The sequence below is a fragment of the Cricetulus griseus genome, chromosome 3 (assembly GCF_003668045.3).
Source record: "Cricetulus griseus strain 17A/GY chromosome 3, alternate assembly CriGri-PICRH-1.0, whole genome shotgun sequence".
Classification (NCBI taxonomy): Eukaryota; Metazoa; Chordata; class Mammalia; order Rodentia; family Cricetidae; genus Cricetulus; species Cricetulus griseus.
This window is the reverse complement of record NC_048596.1, coordinates 29,930,544-29,946,171: the sequence shown is the minus strand read 5'-3', so window position 1 is coordinate 29,946,171 and position 15,628 is coordinate 29,930,544. Positions and strand designations below refer to the sequence as shown.

Here is a 15,628-nt window from a genome sequence, read left to right as displayed (position 1 = left end):
CTATGAGTATAATTGAGCAAGTATCCCTGTGTATGATTTAACATTCTTTGGGTATATGCCCAAGAGTGGTATAGCTGGGTCTTGAAGTATATTGATTACCAATTTTCTTAGAAACTGCCATATTGATTTCCAAAGTGGCTAGACAAGTTTGCACTCCCACCAGCAATGGAGGAGTGCTCCTCTTGCTCCACATATCCGCCAACATGAGTTGTTACTTGTGGTTTTAATCTTAGGCATTCTGAAAAGTGTAAGATGGAATCTCAGCATCATTTTTGGTTGCATTCCCCTTATGGCTAAGGATGTTGAACACTTCTTTAAGTGTTTCTCTGCAATTTGAGATTCTTCTATTAAGAATTCTGTGTTTAGGTCTGTACCCCATTTTTTAAATTGGATTATTTGGTTTTTTGACATCTAGTTTCTTGAGTTCCTTTTTATATTTTATTTTTTTAATTCATTTGGCATATGAACCAGAGTTCCCCCTCCATCTTATCCTCCCCCTGATCCCATCTTCCCCCAACCCTATCCATTCCTCAGAAAGGATAAAGCCTCCCATGGGGAGACAACAAATCCTGGCATATTAGGTTGAGCATGACCAAGCCCCCTGCCTCCCATCAAGGCTGAGCTCTGTAGGATGTAGTGTTGGTAAAGATCTTTTCCCATTCTGTAGGCTGCTGTTTTGTTATATTAACAGTGTTCTTTACCTTACAGAAGTTGACAGTTTCATGAGGTTCCATTTATTAATCGTCAGTCTTAGTGTCTGTGCTACTGGTGTTCTAGTCAGGAAGTTGTCTCTTGTGCCAATGCTTTCAAGTCCATTCTCCACTTTCTCTTCCATCAGGCTCAGTGTAACTGAATTTATGCTGAGGTCTTTGATCCTCTTGGACTGAGTTTTGTGCAAGGCAATAGACATGGATCTATTTTCCTTCTTCTACATGCCATCATTGAGTTATGCCAGCACCGTTTGTTGAAGATGCTTTCTTTTTTACATTGTATAATTTTGGCTTCTTTGTTAAAAAATCATGTATCCATTGTTGTGTGGATTTATGTCTGGGTCTTCTATTTGATTTATTTGATCCATCTGTCTGTTTTTATGGCAATATCATTGCTGTTTTTATCACAATAGCTAGGTGGTAGAACTTGATAATCAAGATGGTGATACCTCCAGCAGTAATTTCATTGTACAGGATTGTTTTTAGCTATCCTAGATTTTTGTTGTTATTTTACAACATGAAGTTGAGTATTGTTCTTTCAAGGTCTGTAAAGAATTTTGTTGGCATTTTGATGGGGACTGCATTGAATCTGTAGATTGCTTTAGGTAAGTTGACCATTTTTACTAAGTCAATCCTATCAGTCCTAGAGCATGGGCGATCTTTCCATTTTCTGATATTGTTTCCAATTTCTTTCTTCAAAAACTTGAAGTTATTATCATACATGTCTTTCACTTGCTTGGTAAAAGTTACCCCAAGATATTTTACATTGTAGCTATGGTGAAGGGTACTGATTCCTGACTTCTTTCTCAGCTCTTTTATCGTTTGTATATGAGTGCTACTGATTTTTTTTTTGAGTTAATCTTGTTTCCAGTCACTTTGCCAAAAGTGTTTATCAGCTGTTGGAGTTCCCTCATAGAATATTTGCAGTCACTTATATATACTATCAAGTCATCTGCATATAGTGATACTTTGACTTCTTGCTTTCCAATTTGTATCCACTTGAATCTCCTTTTGTTGTCTTATTGCTCTAGCAATAACTTCAAGTACTACATTGAATAGACGTGGAGGAGAGTGGACAGCCTTGTCTTGCTCCTGATTTTGGTGGAATTACTTTGAGTTTCTATGCATTTAATTTTATGTTGGCTGTCAGCTTGCTGTATATTGCCTTTATTATGTTCAAGTAAGTTCCTTGTACCCTGATCTCTCCTAGAATTTTATTGTGAAGCGGTGTTGAATTTTGTCAAAAGCTTTTTCAGCATCTAATGAGATGATCATGTGTTTTTTTTTTTTCTTTCAGTTGATTTATATTGTGGATTATGCTGACACATTTTCATATGTTGAACTGCTCCTGCATTTCTGAGATGAAGTGCACTTATCATGCTGGATGATCTTTTTGGTGTGTTCTGGGATTTGGTTTGCCAGTATTTTATTGAGTATTTTTGCATCAAAGTTCATTAGGGAAATTGGTCTGTAATTCTCCTTTTTTGTGGAATATTTGTGTGGTTTTGGTAACAGAGTTGTGGTATCATAAAAAATTTTGGTAATGTTCTTTCTGTTTTTATTTTGTGGGATAATTTGAGGAGCACTGGTATTAGCTCACTTTGAAGTATGGTAGAATTCTTCACTGAAACTATCTGGTCCTGGAATTTTTAGGTTTGGAGACTTTTAATGACTACTTTTATTTCCGTAGGAGTTATAGGTATATTTAAATTACTTATCTGTACTAAATTTAATTTTGGTATTGTTATCTTTCAAGAAATTTGTGCATTTCTGTTAGATTTTCCAATTTTGTGGAATATAGGTTTTTAAAGTATGACCTAATGATTTTCTGGATTTCCTCAGTGTCTATTGTTATATCCCCCATTTTTCCTGATTATGTTAATTTAGATATTCTCTCCCTTTTAGTTAGTTTGGATAAGTGTTTGTCTATCCTGTTGATTTTCTCAAAGAATGAAGTTTCAGTGAGTCTTTTTATTGTTCTCTTTGTTTCTATTTCATTGATTTTAGCCCTCAGTTTGATTATTTCCTACTGTCTACCCCTCTTGGGTGTTTTGTTACTTTTTGTTCTAGAGCTTTCCGGTGTGCTGCTGCTAGTATGAGATTTCACCAATTTTTTTTTTTATACAGACACTTTGGGCTGGGAATTTTTGTCTTTTCACTGTTTTCATTGTGTCTCATAAGTTTGGGTTGTTGTGCATTTATTGTCATTGAATTCTATGAAGTCTTCAATTTATTTATTTCTTCCTTAACCCAGTGGTAATTCAGTGAAGAGTTGTTTCATTTCTATGAGTTTGTAGGCTTTCTGTAGTTTGTATTGTTGAATTCCAACTGTAAACCAAGGTAATCAGATAAAATACAGAGAGTTATTCCATTTTGTGTGAGTGTGTGTGTGTGTGTGTGTGTGTGAGAGAGAGAGAGAGAGAGAGAGAGAGAGAGAGAGAGAGAGAGAGAGAGAGAGACTTGCTTTGTGACTGACTATGTGGTCATTTTTGGAGAAGGTTCCTTTTATATTCTTTGGTGTTTGGGTGAAACATTTTGTAAATATCTGCTGGATCCATTTGATTCACAATATCTGTTAGTTCTATTATTTCTCTGTTTAGCTTCTGTCTAGACTACCTATTGGTGAGACTGGAGTGCTGAAGTCTCCTACATAATGTGTGGGTTCCATATGTGATTTAAGCTTTAGTAATATTTCTTTTACAAATGTGGGTGCCCTTGTATTTATGACACAGATGTTCAGAATTGAGACATCAACTTGGTTAATTTGTCCTTTGATGAATATAAAATGTCTTTCTCCATCTCTTTTGATTAATTTTGCTTGTAAGTCTATTTTGTTAGATGTTAGGATAGCTACACCAGCTTGCTTTTTAGGTCCATTTGATTGTAAATTTTTTTCCTTCTTTTTAAACCCTTTACTCTGATGTAATGTCTGTCTTTGATGTTGAGGTGTGTTTCTTGTATGTAGAAGAAAGAAGGATCTTATTTTAATATCCATTCTGTTACCCTGTGTCTTTTTATTGCTGAATTGAGTCTATTGATATTGAGAGATAATAATGACCAGTGATTGTTAAATCCTGTTATTTTGTTATTGTTGTTGTTGCTGTTGGTGGTGGTGGTGGTGGTGGTGGTGGTGTGTATGTGTGTCCCTCTTTTGGGGTTTTGTTGGTGTAGCATTAGATATTGCCTGTGTTTTCATGGGTGTAGCTAACTTCTTTGCATCAGAGATTTCCTTCTAGTACCTTCTATATGGCTGGATTTGGGGATAGATATTGATTGAATTTGACTTTGTCATAAAATATCTTGCTTTAAAAATATAAAATGCTTCATTTACATGCCATCCTTTGCAGGGGCCATGCCAATTTCCCTATATCATTCTAATTTTAGTGTATGTGCTGCTGAGGTGAGCACACTTGTAGTTTTCTATAACAGTCTCAGTCTATTGCAAAGAGAAGTTGCCTAGGTGAGGGGTGAAGACTGTAATCAATATCTATTTTTATTTCTTAAATCCCCTCTCTCTCTCTCTCTCTCTCTCTCTCTCTCTCTCTCTGTCTGTCTAATACCACTACAGCTTCACTTTAAGTTCTTTTAAAACTAAGCTTTGTTGTCTTTATACCTTAGAGAAATATTATTATTTTTTGGGTTTTCAAGACAGGGTTTCTCTGTGTAGCTTTGAAGCCTATCCTGGCACTTTCTCTGGAGTCCAGTCTGGCCTTGAACTCACAGAGATCCGCTTGCCTCTGCCTCCCAAGTGCTGGGATTAAGGGTGTGAGCCACCAATGCCCGGCAAGAAATATTATTTTTAAAAAGTCCTAAATGAGTTTCAACCTAATTACAACACTGATTTCACTAAGAATATATTGCAGATTCTTCCAACATCTGCTCAGGCAGGGAGTGAGTCCAAATGAGTGTTTACTCCATATGAAACATTCTAGTCATCTTCTGAAAAAAATCACTCTCCTAGAAATACATGTGTAAATGCTCATTCTTTACTGAGATAAAATTACTACATGATGCATTAAAAGGGCTACCGGGGAAGAGATTCTTCAAACACTTCAACCAAAACAAGCATGATTTTCCAAAGTCATGGCACACTGTTGACTATTCTCCAATAATTAAGTCCAGGAAAAAGTCATCACTATGAACAATCACTTCAACTACTCCATGTCCGTGGAAAGTTGCACCTGAACACAGCCAGAGAGATCCTGAGGGCAATGGGAATTGTTCTTAAGGAACACTTCAAGCCCCTTCAAAAACAGAAAATGAAAGAAATAGAACAAGTCAAAACTTCTGTGTACTAATTGGGTTTTGCTTTCACATCTCATTTATGCCAATCTGCTCTTTGTGATAATTATCTGTTTTCAGGCAAAATGGCAAAAAAATATGCAGCAAGTATAATATTCCAAGAATGTAACCTGTGAGCAGAAAATTAGACTCTACTGTTAGTGATAGATCTAATTCATTATCAATCATCATTATTATATTTCAATGAGAGAGTAAGTTGGACATCAAATGCTGAGTGGGTTAGTATGTGAAATGTGTGAGTGTTCACACATTCTGTAACTTCTATAACGTTGAACTTTAGCTGGACTCAACATTTTTATTCCAAAAACTTATCTGATCACTGGATTCAACCCTGGGCAGTCCCATGAATGCCCAGGGACATGGGTTGCAATGAAAGCTAGAGGAGGCTGGCAACTCAGTACAACCACTGCATATCTGCACACCCCTCACTTAGCACACTCCTTCACGTCACAGGAGAAAGCATCTCAAACAGACAACAGTTTTCATCTGTTCATCAGCACCCATCAAAAACACATCTTTTTGTTTCTCCCTTCCACACAGACATGGAAACCTGACTTACGGATAGTTTAAGAAAACCAATTCTTCCCCTGTTGCTGGAGAGGTTCTTCTGTCAACTTTTTAAAGCCATTTGAAAATCTTCTGGCCTCCGTTTACCCAAACCCAGTGAGCTCAGTAGCGGTTTTCCATCACAAAATGCTTTCAGGAGATAAATTGACAGGGTGTAACAGGGATAGTGCATGATTTAATGTCAATTTTTAATATGCCATCTCCTCTGAATTTTCTACCCCATAGTCCTATTCTGGTTGAGGCAGGTAGTGAAAAGAATATAAACTCCTAGGAGTGTTCCTGTCATGTCCTAGCAGCACTTGTCAAATATAGCATTTGGTGGAGCATGTCCAAAGTGAAAGAAAAACTCCCATTTCCCCAGCTTTGGGCCTGTCCAGGTTGCCTTGTCTCCCTCCTGTGTCTTCCACCCATCTTCAGTCCTCTGCCTGTCTTTGCCCTGGTGAAATTCCCCAAAGTCCTCTGTATTCTGAAAGCCCCTTCTAAGTGTTTAAGAAAACAAATGCTTTCTTATTCCTTCATTCCCTAAACCTTTTCCCATGCTCAATACTGCAAAGGGAAGTCTACTAACCAAGTAGGTGTTTCTTTTTTAAATTAATTTTTATTGAAATTAAAAACAATCTTATTTACATACCAATCCCAGTTCCCTCTCCCTCCTGTCCTCCCATCCCCCCACCAACCCATCATAGGTGTTTCTAACAGTGAATCTGTGCTTCCTTGACCCTCAGGAGAGCGCCAGGGAACATTACAATGGATACAGCTAGAGACCCTGGGACCTGACCTTCCTTTATCAGAAATCAGTGCAGTTCCCTCCTCTGAGCCACAACAAGTTATCATCTCTGGTTACTATATCTTTAAAAAGCAGTATCACCTGTTTTGCAGTAATTAAGCAGTGTTGCATATTAATTGCTCCTTATCTATGTATGCAGTCTCATATAGAGACACATTTCATAGTTATTTTTTCCCACCAAAGAAGTCTCAATGACCAGATACAATTCCTGCTTTGGGTAGTAAAAACCAATAATTTACATTTAAATTCTTACTTACCTAGATAATTGAACCTAAGAGAGATTGGAGAAACAAAATTCTATGTTCTATTTTAATAAACCTTGAAATGTATTCAATCTCTTGTGAATCCCTACTTATGAAAGACATAATAGCAACTTGAATATGAAGCTGACATCTAAAAAGTTTACATTTGGAAGCAGGTGTATGATGTCTACATAGTAATGAACACACAAAGCTTGGACAATATAGAAATCAAAAGTTACTTCTGACCAGGATCTATGGAGGTAGGAATAAAAAAAAAAAAACTGACAAAGAAAAGAAATAGAAATAATGGGATACCCTGTAAGTTTTAAGAATTTCAGAAAGAAATAAAATAAGCTGCTTTGGCTGCAACTCATCTGCCGGCAAAGCAAGTTTGGGGCACTTGGACCATCACCATAGAGGAAATGAGGGTTCCTCTGATGGTGGTGTTTAAATTAGTCCACCAGACCTAAGATAAATGATAATCAGGTATTTATTAGGGAAACACACAGATAAGAGTAATAGCCACCCCAGTCTTCTGCTCCAGAAGATGCAGTCTCTGCCCTTCTGATGCTCTCATTGCAACCCAAGAGAGCCTGAGCCAGCACTACCTCTACCTTATAAGGGGTCACATCTGAACCTGAAACCACGTCCAGAGGGTGTGGCTACCACAGTAAGTTTACTAGCAAAGCAAGATGCCACCTCATTCCTCCTCCTTGAGAGAAGAGTGATTGGTTGTAGTAAAACAGCGTCCTGTCCTAGTGTCTGAGTGGAACTAGGTAATGGATCAGAGCTCTGGGAAAGCTGAAAGAAATCCATATCCATGAGTCTGGGAAGATAAGGAGAAGAAGGTACAGTCCGGGTAACTGCAAATGTGATTTGTTGAAACATCTTGAATGACTTTCAGCCAACACAGAGAATGATGCTGGGAGAAGGACTAGTTTTGTCCCATTGAGTTTAGTGTTAATTATAGTATAAATGCCTAAGGGCTGCCTCAGGCACCTTTATATCCACTAATACAAGAAAGGAAGGCAAGAGTTGAGAGTTAATCAGGTTAATTATTTTCCTTTGTAGAAAACTGGCAGGCCTTGGTCACTTAGAGGTCAGATGCCTGTCTCGTGACAAGGAACCCATCAGAAGTTAGTCACTAGAAAGTCAGATGCCTGTCTCGTGACAAGGAACCAATCGGAAGTTAGCTGGTGGCGCTATGCTTTACGACCCTGGGTGTGCTTTAAGGACAAGCACTCAGAAATGACATAGAGAGCATAGCAACCACCCTGGGAGGGCCTATGGGCCATAACAACCAGTTGACCAATCAACACAGGGCAAGCCCTTCAAGCCTGGAGGCACACCAATCGTGAGCCTGTGTGCACCCCTAGACACTCCCCCTACACTGCCCTATAAGATCTTTCGGGAGCCCCTAGGAGCCATCTTTTCTAGCCATCCGCCATGGCGGGTGGGTGAAAGACCCGAGCTAACATGGGGTTAGCTCGTTAAATTACAATAAAGCCTCGTGCAGTTTGCAGCAAAAAAAAAAAAAAAAAAAAAAAAAAAAAAAAAAAAGAAAAAGAAAAAAAGAAAACTGGCAGGCTAGAGAGCGTTATAAAGACTAGAAATGGATATTACCAGTGTTGAATTTAATCCCTTAACCCCAGTCAAGGCACCCTGGCCAGTTCTCACACTCTGACTTAGAAGTTCTGGTTCTCCAGCAACTAGAGTCAGACACAATTTACTTACCAAACTGAGAGACCGTAACAAGGGCGCCTTTGTAAGGTTTTCTCAGCCAGCAGCTTTCAACTTACGTGACAATATTCTGAACTGAAACCATGACACAAACCTGATCTAGGAAAGATCAGTCATTTTTCTGATGCTCTTCCAAAGAGAACTGTACCCAAACCCTAGCTCTGCACTGGTTCCTAGTTTCCACAGGAAGAGGACAATGATCCCGTGCAGTTCAAAGAGCTGTGCCTTGAAGGGTTTTGGTTCTAAGGCCTTTGATTTTCATCCTGACTTCAGCAAACCAAAAATACTGTTTGGCTCTGTCACCGGTAATTGGTACATTCCTAACAGACTAGTAACTGCTTAGAAATTCTGGTATGTCTTAAAAGAAAATGGGAAAGTATACATATAAGTTTCTTTCAGTGGACCTACAATAAAAGCCAGAAGATTGAATAATGAAAAGTAAAAAAATGATGATTTTTATTCCTCCTTGCCTAAATTTCAAATATATTCAATACATACCACCAGTGGACTTTTGTTGCAGACGAAAGACTCACCTTCCTATCAGTGCATATACTACCACACACTTGGTGTTTCCATACACCACTAAATGCTATGAAAGGTTCATGACTTGAGGGGGAACTCACATAGGTACACAACACAGAATTAAAAGATCTAGTTGCCAGAGAAAGGTTGACTAGAGGACAAAGGTCACTATATATAATTCAGGAAAAGCAATTGCATAAGCAAATCCATCCACAGAGAAGAGTGAGGACCATGCTCAGGAATGGCAGGTATTCTCTTTTGTTTGCCTCACTGAGTCAGACACTGCATCTGCTCATAACCCCCACTGCAAATAACAAAAGCACAGGTATCATCCCATCAGCCCCCACTGAGTTTTGTTCCATGGATGCACGAACTCATAAAATCACCAAAGGAGAGCCAGACACATTCCCATCTCAGTGTGCTCTATGGCAATGGGCATCTTCCTAGAGATCTTGACACATACATTTTTCAAAGCTCCCTGTGTCTATAAAAATAAAACAAAACCCTCTTACAGCTACATTTCCAGTCTGGACTCACTAGTACCTTGTTCTGTCCCTACCATAGTTTCTCATTTGTAAAGTGTGAATAATTGCAACACATGCCTTGTCTGTATGCAGCAGGGTAGCTGTGTGGTGACAGATATTCTCACTAGAAAATTATTCTGTTGAATATGATGTTGCCAAAGGCATAAGTCAAGTGTACACTAGAATGTGTGTGTGTGTGGGGGGGTGTTATTAAGGAGGGGTTCTTTCCCAGTAGATGCAGAGAGGGTGGAGGAACACAGGAATATACACACACAGAGGCAAAGGGAGGAAGCTGCTCAATTACTCAAAATGAGTGGCTGTTGCTGTGAAGTAGGGGAGAACCAAACCCCAAACCGCAGGTCACTTTTCATCTTCCTGTCACTTTCAGGAAATGCCAAGAAGTAAAAATAAAAGATGCAACAAGAGTTTTTCCATGCACTAAGCCAGAGGCAGCTACCTCAACAGGAAACTCTTCCTAATAGTTGCAGAATCAAATCCAGGGGCTGACCAGAAAGTATACAGCTCTGGGGGAAACCAAGAAATGTCAAAGAGAGGAGGAAAGAAGTTTGTTCTTAATAGCAAAAAGGCTCCTGCTTATTTCTTGTCTCAATTTTCAGGCAAAGCAAAAGAAAACAAAGTATACAGATTGTCACTTACACAACCCAGAGGAAGAGTCACCCAGCCATCCACAAGCTTTGATGTGTACCAGCAAGGAACCAGGGAAAAACAAGCCAGAAATTGAGATCCTTCCCCTCCTCTTGAAGAGGCAAAACTAGTTAAAATAAAATTCTCCTTTTGAAAATATATAGGAAACTTACAGCGTTCTGATTATCCTTTAAGAAAGTACTCATTTACAAATTGGAAATCAAGGGCCCACAGAATTTAAATTATTCACACAAAAAATGTAAAGCTCACTACTTATGGAAGCAGCGTTGAAATCTATCTCTTGTAAACAATGCTTTCCCATAATAGTAACCAAGGGACTTGCTGGCAGCGCTTTTTATTTTTTTATTTTCTTAAAGCATTGCCACACCTCCTGCTGTGCCCTTGGTTGCCTAGAAAATTCCGTTTGGGCTTCACATTCTCTCTTGGCCCTTAGTCAGAAAACAGTTGGGATGTGGCCATGTCATAAATCACCAAAGCCTTACAAGGCAGCATTACAATGCCTACAGAAAGAAGAGCTCTAAATTTGAAGAGAGATGAAAACCTAAGAAGAAAGGTTTGTGTACCCCTCTCAGCTCATGAATCGTGATGGGTGACAAAATCAGGTAATAAGTTTGCATTTGCTTGTAACATTTTTCAGGATGAATGAATATAACATTGAGATGGCATTTCCTACCAATAAATTGATTCAGAATTTAAAATAATAATAATAATAATACTGTGTGTATGTGTATATACATATAGAGGTATGCTTTCATACACACTAGTACATGCATGTGGAGGCCAGAGGTAAACGTTTGGTGTTTCCCTTTATTGTTTTCTACATTAGGTCTCTCAGTGAACACGAAGGCCACTGATTCAGATAGAAGAGCTAGCCAGCAAACTCCAGGTGTCAGTCTTTCTTGGCTATCCCAACACTAGGATTCCTGTTGCATGCCACCATGTCTGGCTTTTGTGTGAGTGTCGGGGATCACACTCAGGTCCGCAAGCTTGTACAGCATGTATTGTACTGGCTGAGTCACCATCACCCCTGGCCCAAGTGTTTGCATTTTGGAAAAGAACACTGGCATGTGTTTTCTTCAGTACCATAAGTCTACTCTGGGAAAACACTAAGAGGTCACTAACCCAGTCTCTGTTCTCTCTCCCTCTCTTGCTCTCTGTAACCAATTATATTCCAAGTCTCATCAACTCTACTTCCAAAATGTCTTTCCTCATTCTGAACCCAGCACCACTGTGGAATTTCACATTTTCTCATTTTGTTGTTAAACTTACTGCTCTTTTCAGCTTTTATTTCCCGCCACTAATATCCATTCTTTGTAGCAAACCTGTTACCAGCTGAAGTCGTTTCAACAGAATTATGGTGATATTCAGAAACATGCAGTGCCTTTCCACCATCTTTCAAGTTTTAGAACAAATAAGTTCCCTAGCTTCCGAGGCATACCATAATATAGCATAATGGCAACTGTCCATTTCTCACTAGATAAAATGGCCTAATGGCCATTCTCAAAGGAACCTTAAATCATCTTGTTTCGAAGATCTTCAATAATGTAACTGAAGAATTTCTTCTTGTTGTCCTCAAGCACCATCCTTGTATCTCTTTGAAAAAATACTCTATGCTCTTCCTTAAATAATTTATAAACTTGATCCACTTACTTTATTAATTATGTCTTCTTTGAAAAGACTGTATGTCTTCTAAGACTAAGACTGGTCTGCAGGAGAGATGATTCTGTTGAGAATGGTCTGACCACTCTCCACATCTGAAAGTAGATATGGTTTCCTTGAGATAAAGCATGAAACAGGAATTTTGTGGTCTCAGAAGAAACCTGCTGCAGTGTAAGTGAAAGAACTCCACATCAGCAGAGGGAGCCAGACATAGAGATAGCACCAAGAGAAATCTGTCCTGAGCCTACTTCTGTGTTAAGAAATAGACTAGCCTCTAGTGTATAGGCTAACCCACAGAGATTTTCCTCCCTCCCTTCCTCCCTCGCTTCCCCTCCCCCACCCCGCTCCCATGTGAACAGTCTGGATGTTATAAGCTGCAGTAGTCAGCCTTTTGCCATCCAGCCTCTTTGTAACTGATATGAAATTCCCCAAGTCTTTCAGGGCTCTGCATCTTGACCAGCACATGTAGAAAGACTATAGTTACAATTTTTAAGCAAACAGTATCTACAAGAGCTGGGGAATGGTAACATCTACCCAAAGGATTCTAGAGAAGTTGTCACCAACATCAGCTATTGAGTCTCTTGTGAGACTTGTGATAGCTCATAGTCAATACAAAATTGTACTTGCTCAGTAAGCAACTGTTCAGAAGAAATGACCACAGAAAGAAATGGCTCTGCCCTCCTACACGAAGCATGTCAGAATGTTCTTACACACAGACACCTGCTCACTTACTATCCATTAGAGGCAGTGGCTCTATAACATTGTTTATAAACACCAAAATCTATTGTGCATTTTGCAGCCACTGATAACCTCCCATAACTTTTCCCTGTATTGTGACCTTCACTGTATCATGAAACTCAGAAAGGAAGAAGTCTTTTCAGACTCTTCCTGTAAGGTCACCAGAATCATCCCTAAAGGTTTTACCCTCTATGACCTAATTATATTCGAAAAGGCCCCCTTTAAAGACAATCATACTCGATATTAGATTTCAACATAACTTTTGGAATGACACAAATACTTAGCAGCATTAACTCCTGCATGAGAAAGGCAAAAAAATAAAATAAAATAATGGGTTGGTTATATTGTATTTCTTTCATAAAGAATTTCACTACAAAGTCTAAGCTAATACTTTATTTTAATTCATTATAAAGTATATTTTATTTTATATAATAATAATAATAATAATAATAATAATAAATTAATTCATATCCGGAGAAAAATCAAACAGTTTATCACTCTTAAAGTTTTAAGGTGAGAATTTTGGGAACAATTTCTAGTGAATACAACCACTTTTGTTCTTAATGACAGAATGGCTAATAGCAGCTCATCAGGCTACTGATTATATCAATAAATACTTACAAAGAAAACCAAATATTGCCTCACTAAGCCCAAGAGACTCTCTTAGCAGTATTCAATCATTTACCATGTGGAAGTCTTCTTTGGATCAATGAGAAACAAATGAACAATGATATTTCAGTAGATGGAACACTAAGCCTATTAGGACTATTGTATTACTGAGTCCAGCTGTATTATGTTCAAGTCTATGTTTGGGATATAATCAGTATGGCTTCATTTTACAAGTCCTGATAAATTTCTAAAATATAAGATACATGCTATTAAAAACTGAAGCCTAAATTTATGCTTTTAATAATCAAGTAAGCATGTGTTAAATGTTATCAGTGTACAGGTGATTTTACTAATAGCAAATTGAAGTAGATAGATGCATAGGATCTGATTCCTCCCCTAAAAATGGCTATAATCTAGTAAGTAAACCATGAATGTACAGGAATATATCAGACTCTTACTTGAAACACTTTTTTATTTTATTATCACCTAACTATGCTGTACAAACTCCTTATTACCCAAATCCCTTTACACTTCACAATCCCATCATTCCTACCTCTCTGGGACTTATTCCTAAATAAATTGGTCAATAACCTATAGACATTCCCACAGGCCAATTTGGTAAGGGCAATTCCTAAACTGAGATTCCCTCTTCCTAAGTATGTCTAAATTTGTATCAACCTTAAAATTCTAACTATAATAGTGCCTTGTTCTCAGTGAGAACCTTTCTTGAAACACAATGTGGAACACTCCTGAGAAATGTGATACCCAAGGGTTGACCTCTGGCCTAAACAAGAACTCATACACACACACACACACACACACACACAAATTCATACCCTCCCACATGAAATTATATATTCCACATTTGAAATTTCATACCACATGAAAATATATATAAATACAACAAAGCATTACAAATGGATACTAGTAGTCAGAAGAACAAATGCTCTTATCTAAGTGCAAAGAGCACAGGTGCAAAGGTGCAACTCCTTGCTAAGTTATGCACATTGAAGGCACTAATTGAGGAGCTTATTAATGCAGTGAAAGTTGACTGATAACTCCCTTTTCCACCTTTTCAGACTGATGACTTTTACATGTTAGCTGTTACATATAATCATTTCATGTACAACACAGCTATTTGCAATTTTAGTTCAGAAAAAAAATAGGAGGGGGAAAAAGACACCTTTACTACCCATATTGCCAGCAACATTTTTCATCATCTTGTTCCATCCATGATTACACAAATTGCTCCTTAGCAAATATGATGCTACACCTTACCTCTTTCTTCAGGCAATAAACTTGGAGTTGCATTTCCAGAAATGCTCTAAGAACACAGACACTTCTGTGGGGCTTCATTAGAAGATTATAAGGTCATTAGATCTTTAGATGATTCCAAATCCTATTAGAAAAGTGAGCATCTTATACCAGATTTTTAGGTGAAACTTTTACTGTTCGTCTAATTGACCAACTTAAATTGTGGGAACTTCTAATCTCGACATTCTTCCCAAATACGTATTATAGGAAATGGCTCTTAAACTATTATGCAAGCAGCCAAAAGGCTGACAGCATAGAGAAAATGAAAGGCCTAATGACTTGAACTGAAGCACCGAGCTGAGCATATGTTCTGAAGTCATCTTTCCATGGTTCACTGCCGTTTTTATAGATGCTTCATCAGTTGCATGGCAAATCACCGCTCAAGGAATACAGTACTGTGTTTAGAATGTTTTAAATTAAGTTACACCCACTTATGGGAAAACAGATCTTAAGATTTGGATGTGAGGCTGTGAATTTGACTGCATTTTTATTTGAATGGAAGATCATGCTGAAAGTTCCAGGCTTTAAAAGACGCTCCCCGAATATCTCTTTTTATGCCACCAGTCCTATAGTAAGATAGCTTCCCCACTCCCTATACTCTAGAGACTCCCTACTGTTGGAGTTACAATTTCATTGAGAAGAGAAAGGAAAAGAAGACAGGATGATTTCAGTTAAGACTAAGGATGCTGCAGGGTTCACATTCCTACATACAATACACAATGCAACCTTAATTTTGCTGTCTGACCTGTACTTTTGCAAAAGGTTTGAAGGCAGGGAATCCTATATTGCATAAATAAAATAATACATTTAGAAGTGAATGTGGGAGCAACCAAAGAGATTGCCTTCTTTCTCAGTTTCACAACAGTTCCAAAAGGACACTTAAAATATCTAGGCTACAGCTTCATGGAAACTGGCTTAAATCTTATTTTTGTGTGCATATACAAAGGTGTGGTATCTTTGATACTACAGTGTCTCCTAAACTACTACCAAAGCAGCGGATTTGTGATGCATTTTCCTGTGAAGAGGGTCCTCCTGTTTCGTTTAGCTTGACTCATTAGACACAGTATACAAGGAGAGAGATGCTCTCTGACCAATTTGTCCAGAGCAGACACACTGCATGCATTTCTGTAGATCTGCACCTCAAGAGGTCCTCCAGGTCTCCAGGACTTACTTCATAGCCCCAAATATATTCTTCCATTTGAAATATCCCTAACTTACTACATATCCTCCTATATATTCTTCCCTTTG

General features: G+C 38.2%; 1 protein-coding gene and 1 pseudogene across 2 annotated transcripts in view; both read right to left on the bottom strand.

Moving 5' to 3' along the window:
• The window catches only part of Prkg1 (protein kinase cGMP-dependent 1), a 1,162,521-nt gene that overhangs the window by 923,650 nt on the left and 223,243 nt on the right, over positions 1 to 15,628 (bottom strand). The gene's annotated exons all lie outside the window — the stretch shown is intronic.
• LOC113834793 lies at positions 4,018 to 4,118 on the bottom strand (annotated as a pseudogene).